We start from the raw sequence: 8,521 nt of genomic DNA, 5'->3' as shown, positions 1-8,521 counted from the left end.
ATTTAATCAATTTTAGAATAAGGCTCTAACTAAACAAAATGTGGAAAAAGTCAAGGGGTCTGAACACTTTCCGAAGGCACTGTATACACCCATGATCCATGCTGACTCCTGTGGCTGGTAGGACCGTCTCAAGCGGGGCAAAGCTGTTTGATAGCTGAATTGGATCTTCTTGGATAGATGATGGGTGGCCAGACTGCCTCCCTGATCTCCTATACCTTGCAAGTGTCCAGTCTCCCATGAGCCGCGCCGTTGATCTTAACATCGGTCCGTTGGATTGGAACAGATCGACAGCTTTGCTATAGAAGACATTTAAAACTGAGATTCGGTTTGCCTAGGTTACAGCATGGTCGGTGTACTTAGAAAGCAGTTTATCCTTTTCTCCCAGCCGAGCTAACAGCCGGAGGATCTCTTCCCTAAGCTGTGTCATGACGTTGGCCTGGGGGTAGGTTTATGACAGTCATAAATACCTCTTCCCCCCTTTTTCCCTCTCTCTACCCTACTGATGTGAAATTTGAAAACCCCTTTGTTAACATAGAGATGCTGGGAACATCAGAAAGGTGGGGGGAAATGAACTATATTCTGGTAATCCAACCAATTGAACATATGCGGTGGTACTTAATGTATATTATGTCAGTTCGGTTGTCATCTGGCACATTCTCATCAATGATAGAATGACATAAACTCTACAGTGGAAAGTCTACACATCAGAGTTATCGGATTCACATGGAATTGTTGTTCAATTTAAATGTTTGAGTATGAAATTATTCGTGATGGGATGAAATGTGATTTTAGCTTCTGAAATGTGAGAATTGGGTTTTCATGAGTGAATTAGGCCTGACTTAGTGGCCCGCCCACGTGAAGAGACATAGGTTGTAAATTATGAAACACACCCCTTTTCTCCCTCCACTATATAAGCCCTTGACGAAAATGAAACCTCCTGTTCCGAGGATGTGAGGACGACGATCCCTACGTTAAAAAGGACTAACATGTCAACTACAGAACTAAGCCAACATCAGCGTGAGCTTTGGTTGCGAATGGTATGAACTTTGAACTTTTATTCACTACAGAAGTGATACCGCCTAGACGTTGAGTTAGCAATAGCAGCTGCAAACGTAAATTAGGAAAGAACAGAGTATCCCGTCTACCACACAACGACGTTACTACAACGTATCCAATTTACCAGCAGAGACATTCTTCAAAGGACTCGGTTGGGCAACACGGCCTTCCATCTACCACCAACCTACCGAAGCGCAGCTCAGAGTAAATATTTATTGCATTTTCCTTTTCCAAATGGGCGGTAATTTAGAATGCATAAGATACTGTATTTACGATAGCATGGCTTCTCCCTTGGTTCCTCAAGTCTTCCCGCTCTTTCACTCAAACCCAGCCCCCTTTTCTTTTGTGTAACCAGCTGTCATATCTGTTCCGCCCGCTAGGGACGTTTTCCTTTATGACGTAATTTGTAATCAAGGTATAATTCATTCTGTGTATATGTAATTCTGTGTGATTAGTTAGGTATTTAGTAAATAAATAATTAAACCCAATTTTGTATTGCTGATTCAACTTGTTAGCCAGGGTTCGTGAAGATATCCAAGAATTTACAACTTTCAGATGAGACTGAATTAAGGTGACGATTAATATTGACTTCTATTGATGTAAAATATTACTAGGTCTTTAAGAGTTTATTCGGAAGATAACAGCTCTATAAATATTATTTCGTGGTGCCCCGACTTTCTAGTTAATTACATTTACATGATTAGCTCAATCAGGTAATAGTTATTACGGAGAAAGGATTTTATAGAATAGCATGTCATATCACTTAATCCGGCATAGCCAAAGACACGACAGCTGCTTGATGGTGATGCATTTAGGGCAGACAAATCCCTGTCCATTTTCCAGTTCCACCTTATCTTCATCTTTTTATTGTGTGGAAATCATCTCACACCTGAAGCATTTGTTCCCAGCCGTGGATATAAACACCGTTGGGCTAGCACTGCTAGCGTTAGCCTGCTGCGCTTCCATGATGGCAGCAGCTAACTGTTACTTAACAGGAATCTGGGACACAAACTTGCGGTCCCAGCCGTAAAGGCTGACCGCGTCGCGGAACCCATAGCAATACAAACTTTAGCTATGATTAAACACAATTTAATGAAAACTATTTCATAAAAACAACAAACCGAGTGTAGCCAGTACACTGTTCTGTTGTGCACTTTGATGATGTCTGTTGCGTTAAAGGGTGCTTTGCTATTTTTGTTCAGCGGAATGACCTTTGCCTCCGTCCAGACCTGAGGGCACACTTCGTCTTCTAGGCTTGCATTGAAGATGTGGCAAATAGGAGTCGCAAATTATTCCGCTACCAACCTCAGCTATTTACCATCCAGGTTGTCGGTTCCAGGTGGTTGGTCCTTATTTATAGATAGCAATTCTTTCACCTCTTCCACACTAACTTTGCATAATTGAAAGCTATAATGCTTGTCTGTAATTTTTTGGTCCGTTATGCATGAACATGAGGGCTCAGCATTTGTTGTCTGCATTTCATGCCTAAGTTTTTTAATCTTGTCAACAAAAAAGTTATTAAAGTAGTTGACAATATCAAAGGGCTTTGTTATGAATGAGCCAACAGCCTCGATGAAGCAGAGTTATTTAAGGTACGCCAGAGCTTTTTACTCTCATTTTTTATGTCATATATCTTTGTTCCATAGTATAGTTTCTTCTTTTTGTTTAGTTACGTGATTTATCAATTTACTGTACAGTATGTTTGCCAATCTGCTGTGTTGCCAGACTTATTTGCCATTCCCTTAGCCTCATCCCTCTCAGCCATTACATTTTTCAATTCATCATCTATCCATGGGGATTTGGCCGTTTTAACAGTCAGTTTCTTTATGGGCGCATGCCTGTCAGTAACCGGAAGAAGAAATTTCATAAATGCTTCAAGTGCAGCGTCAGGATGTTCCTCATTACACACATCAGACCAACAAATATTTTTCACATCTTCAACATAGGAATAATTGCAAAACCACTTCTATGATCGCTTATACACTCTTTTAGTTCCAGTCTTTGGATCTTTGTTTTTCCTAGATATGGCTATTATATTTTGATCACTACATCCGATGGGTGTGGATACTGCTTTAGAGCATATTTCTGCAGCATTAGTAAAGATGTGGTCAATACAAGTGGATGATTTTAGTTCCTGTTCTGTTTGTAAATACCCTGGTAGGTTAACTGATAACCTGAACCAGGTTGCAGGCTTTTCGTTGAGTGGACAGCTTGATGAAAGCCAGTCAATATTTAGGTCATCTAGTAAATATACCTCTCTGTTGATACATACATTCTCAATCATTTAACACATATTATCCAGATACTAACTGTTATCACTTGGTGGTCTATAGCAACTTCCCACAAGAATAGGCTTTAGGTGAGGCAGGTGAACCCGTAGCCATATTTAACAGCATTTGACATGAGATTCTCTCTAAGCTTTACAGGAATATGACTCTGAATATAAACAGCAATACCTTCTCCACAGGCATTCCTGTCTCTTCTATAGATGCTATAATGATGTATTGCTACTACTATAATCAAAGGAATTATCTAAGTGAGGTTCAGAGATAGCCAGTTTATGAATGATTTCTGTTGCTAGCAAGTTATCGATTTCATGAACCTTGTTTCTTAGGCTACACATGTTAATGTGGGGTATTTTTAGTGTTTTCCTGGGATTCTTGATTGTTTTTATTGCTTTACTGGGAGGCTTATCAGAGGTAAACAGGACAGCGATATTTATATTTGAGCTGAGGATGAACTGCTCACAGTGGGCTTCCTGCTAGGGCAAAACAGTATAACTCAGGTTCATAGGCACAACTCAGGTTCATAGGCACATGATTAACATGTTAGCCCAGAGCACCTTAAGTGGTATTACATACAACCGGGAAGAACTATTGGATATCAGAGAGACGTCACTTTACCAGCACAACCAGCACTACGACCAGGAATACGACTTTCCCAAAGCGAATCCTTTGTCTGTACCTCCCAGGGCATTTGAACCAAAACAATGCCGCCAGAGTAGAGGGTGCTGGAGCGGTCTTCTAGTGAGTCTTCGGATGCGAGCACACCACGCACCACTTCAGAGTATATTACTTGCTAATGTCCAGTCCCTAGTTAACAAAGTCAACGAAATCAGGGCAAGAGTTGTTTTCTAAAGAGATATCTGGGATTGTAACATACTCTGTTCCACGAAAACATGGCTAGCTGGCGACATACTGTTGGAGTCCACACAGCCAACGGGATTTTCAGTGCATCGCGCCGACAGGAATAAACATCTCTCCGGTAAGAAAGAAGGGCGGGGGTGTATGTTTCGTGATTAACGACTCATGGTGTAATTGTAATTACATACAGGAACTCAAGTCCTTTTGTTCACCTGACCTAGAATTCCTCACAATCAAATGCCGACCATATTATCTCCCAAGAGAACTCTCCTCGGTTATCATCACAGCCATGTATATCCCCCCGAAAGCGGATACCAAGACGGCCATCAAGGAACTTCACTGGACTTTATGCAAACTGGAAACCGTATATCCTGAGGCTGCATTTATTGTAGCTGAGGATTTAAACAAATCTAATTTGAGAACAAGGCTACCTTAATTCTATCAGCATATTGATTGCTGTACACGAGCGAGTAACACGCTCGACCATTGCTACTCTAACCTCTGCGATGCATACAAGGCCCTCCCCCGCCCTCCTTTTGGTACATCTGACCATCATATCACCTCCACCCTACCTGCGACCCTAGACCCACTTCAATTTGCTTACCCCCCCAATAGGTCCACAGACGATGCAGACGACCCTGTGGCGCATGCACGCTTCCAACTCAATCATCAAGTTCGCAGACGACACAACAGTGGTAGGCTTGATTACCAACAACGACGAGACAGCCTACAGGAGGAGGTGGGGGCCCTCGGAGTGTGGTGTCAGGAAAATAACCTCTCACTCAATGTCAGCAAAACAAAAGAGACAATCGTGGACTTCAGGAAACAGCAGAGGGAGCACCCCCCTATCCACATCGACGGTACAGCAGTGGAGAAGGTGGAACATTTTAAGTTCCTCTGTGTACATATCACCGACAAACTGAAATGGTCCATGCACACAGTGTGGTGAAGAAGGCGCAACAGTGCCTCTTCAACCTCAGGAGGCTGAAAAAATGTGGCTTGTCACCAAAAACCCTCACTAACTTTTACAGGTGAACAATTGACAGCATCCTGTCGAGGTGTATCACCGCATGGTACGGTAACTGCACCGCCCACAACTGCAAGGCTCTCCAGAGGTTGTGCAGTCTGCAAAATGCATCACCGGGGGCAAACTACCTGCCCTCCAAATCATCTACAACAATACCTGATGTCACAGGAAGGCAAAAAGATCATCAAGAACAATAACCACCCGAGCCGCTGCCTGTTCACCCCACTTCCATCCAGAAGACGAGGTCAGTATAGGTGCTTCAAAGCTGGGACAGAGCTATATCTCAAGGCCATCAGATTGTTAAACAGCCACCACTAGCACAGAGAGGCGGCTGCCTACCTACAGACTTGATGTCATTGGCCACTTTAATAAATGGAACATTAGTCACTTTAATAAAGCTACTTTAAGAATGTTTGCACATCTCGCATTACTCATCTCATATGTAAAGTGTCGAGAAAAAGTATGTGAACCCTTTGGAATTACCTGGATTTCTGCAAAAATTGGTCATCAAATTTGATCTGATCTTCATCTAAGTCACAACCATAGACAAACACAGTCTGCTTAAACTAATAGCACACCAGCAAGTACATGTTTTCATTTCTTTATTGAACACACTGTGTAAACATTCACAGTGCAGGGTGGGAAAAGTATGTGAACCCTTGGATTTAATAACTGGTTGACCCTCCTTTGGCAGCAATAACCTCAACCAAACATTTTCTGTAGTTGCGGATCAGACCTGCACAACGGTCAGGAGGAATTTTGGACCATTCCTCTTTACAAAACTGTTTCAGTTCAGTAATATTCTTGGGATGTCTGGTGTGAACTGCTCTCTTGAGGTCATGCCACAGCATCTCAATCGGGTTGAGGTCAGGACTCTGACTGGGCCATTCCAGAAGGTGTATTTTCTGTTGTTGATTTACTTCTGTGTTTTGGGTCGTTGTCCTGTTGCATCACTCAACTTCTGGTGAGTTTCAATTGGCGGACGGATAGCCTTACATTCTCCTGCAAAATGTCTTGATAGGATTGGGAATACATTTTTCCGTTGATGATAGCAAGCTGTCCAGGCCCTGAGGCAGCAAAGCAGCCCCAAACCATGATGCTCCCTCCATCATAAATTTTGATAGGAAAATGGTCCAATTCACGCACTTATCAACAGAACATCCCTGGTCATCCCTACTGCGCTGATCTGGCAGAATCACTAAACACAAATGCTTCATTTGTAAATAATGTCTGAGTGTTGGAGTGTGCCCCTGGCTATTCGTAAATAAATACAAATATATTTAATACAAACATTTTGCCATCTGGTTTGCTTAATATAAGGAATTTAAATGATTTATACTTTTACTTTTGATACTTAAGTATATTTTAGCAATTCCATTTACTTTTGATACTTAAGTATATTTAAAACCAAATACTTTTAGACTTTTGCTCAAGTAGTTTTATACTGGTTGACTTTTACTTGAGTCCTTTTCTATTAAGCTATCTTTACTTTTACTCAAGTATAACAATTTTGTACTTTTTAAACCACTGATTATCTGAGCAGGGCTTGGGTCACTGATACGTCATTATCTCAAGCGGCCTTGAAATCCGAGGACAGGGTCCATGGCACCAAGTTAACGTTCTCCAGCTCTCAACCCTCTCTCTTCCTGGACTCTGCAGAGGCAGGTCGTGTGGTTTACCACTTCCTGGTTTGCCCGCACATCTAGGGTGAGATTACTCCTCGACTGCACACATCAGGCCTACACTGTGACCTGCAAGGCCATATTTGGGACACTTTTTATGGGGTATACATAGAAAAGCCTGATCTGTGCTTATTTTGAAATAGCCATGGTTTAATATCTCCTATTAAATCAATGTAGGTGGAAGGACACGTGCAAGGTTGTATTATCAGTCAATCAAACATACTGTGTACAAAACCTTGTTTGTATTAGGAATTAGTTGCAAGGTATTCTGTCTAAAACCTTATCCTATCACTTCAGGGGCAGGGTCCATACAGCCTCTGCTGTGACTGGTTCCCGGTGTCGTCCAATCCTGTCAAATAGAAAACGCATGACGGTTGTGTGAGTTGCCAGAAAAAAACAGAGAGCGCCCATAGCCCATTATACCGTCAGCTTCAGGCCAGTGTTTTGTCAAGCAACAGACGAGCCATTGTGACCGAAAGCAGGGGGAAAAAATGTTATTTTTAATATAACTGTCTGGCCACGGTGATTAATTCAAATCATATGGTGTTTTCTCCTCTCTCTCTCTCTCCCTCCCTCCCCCTGTATGAAGGCAACGCTACAGGAGGCTGTGGAATGCTAAATGAGCATCTGTGCAGTGCTGCTGCAGGATACTGCTAGGCTGTGTTTAGATGTAAGTGATCCTTAAATGTCCCCTTTCACTCCTTCAGCTTCAAAAGGAACACTTCTGGGCTGGCGGGATGACCGTGCTCAGTCAGCGTTTTACTGCGGTTAAGAACCGAGAAAGAGCTGGGCTGAGGGAAACCAAAGGTTAGAATTCATTTGTCATCATATTTTATTGTGTATATGATACTGTTCTTAAATGGAAATGATACATGCCCATCAGTTTTGTTTTATATATTAATAGCAAATCATATTGATAACTTTATTTTACAGTGCATTTCATGCATTGAGCTCAAAGCTCTCACACATTGGCTTTCGAGAGTCAAGAGCTGCTCTTAAATTTGATGCACATTCTCTGAAATGTTGTTTATTTAGATCCTTGTGATTGCTGCTGAAGTAATACTGACAGTAAATAGGAAAACCAATGCAGACTAGCATGATATAGCCATTAACTCTGTCGGCCGTTCCAGAATTATAATACTTGGCATGAACTGTAATCTAACCTGCACATTTTTTATGCACAATTCGTTACGCCACTTAGGAGCCTTACTAATTGTTAACGATAGGTCATAAAGACGCTTATAAAGCATCACAATGGGTGTACTACTACCCACGCTGTAGGTATCTCCATAAAAGCCGGTGGCCGCCGGGCATGTAGTGTACGTCGGAGGGTGGAGGGATGCTGGTTTCCTGCTCTCTCTCTCGTGACCAACCTTCCTCCCCACAGGGCTATCACAGCTAGACCACCAGGCAGACTACCAGCACACAGACTGGGATCTGTTCAACCCTTCGCTCCCAGACGGTGATGGTGGCGCTCTAGGAGCCAGCCAACTGTTATTGGAGTTTATGATCCCTGTGCCAAAGGAGGCACACATACCTGGCCATTAGGTTGAACGTCAGAGAGCAAACTTCCACTGTTTACAGTAGTTTACATCAGATGAGGTTAGAAGGAG

The 8,521-nt window shown here is 42.4% G+C and overlaps 1 long non-coding RNA gene across 1 annotated transcript; it reads left to right on the top strand.

Moving 5' to 3' along the window:
• The first annotated feature begins 6,886 nt into the window (after positions 1-6,886).
• On the top strand, positions 6,887-8,521 carry LOC120056500. Its single transcript, XR_005477803.1, has 3 exons — positions 6,887-6,933; positions 7,616-7,715; positions 8,296-8,521. It is a non-coding gene; the product is annotated as an uncharacterized LOC120056500 (long non-coding RNA).

This window comes from Salvelinus namaycush, chromosome 12 (assembly GCF_016432855.1).
Source record: "Salvelinus namaycush isolate Seneca chromosome 12, SaNama_1.0, whole genome shotgun sequence".
In the NCBI taxonomy this organism is placed as follows: Eukaryota; Metazoa; Chordata; class Actinopteri; order Salmoniformes; family Salmonidae; genus Salvelinus; species Salvelinus namaycush.
This window is presented reverse-complemented; position numbering and strand designations above follow the sequence as displayed.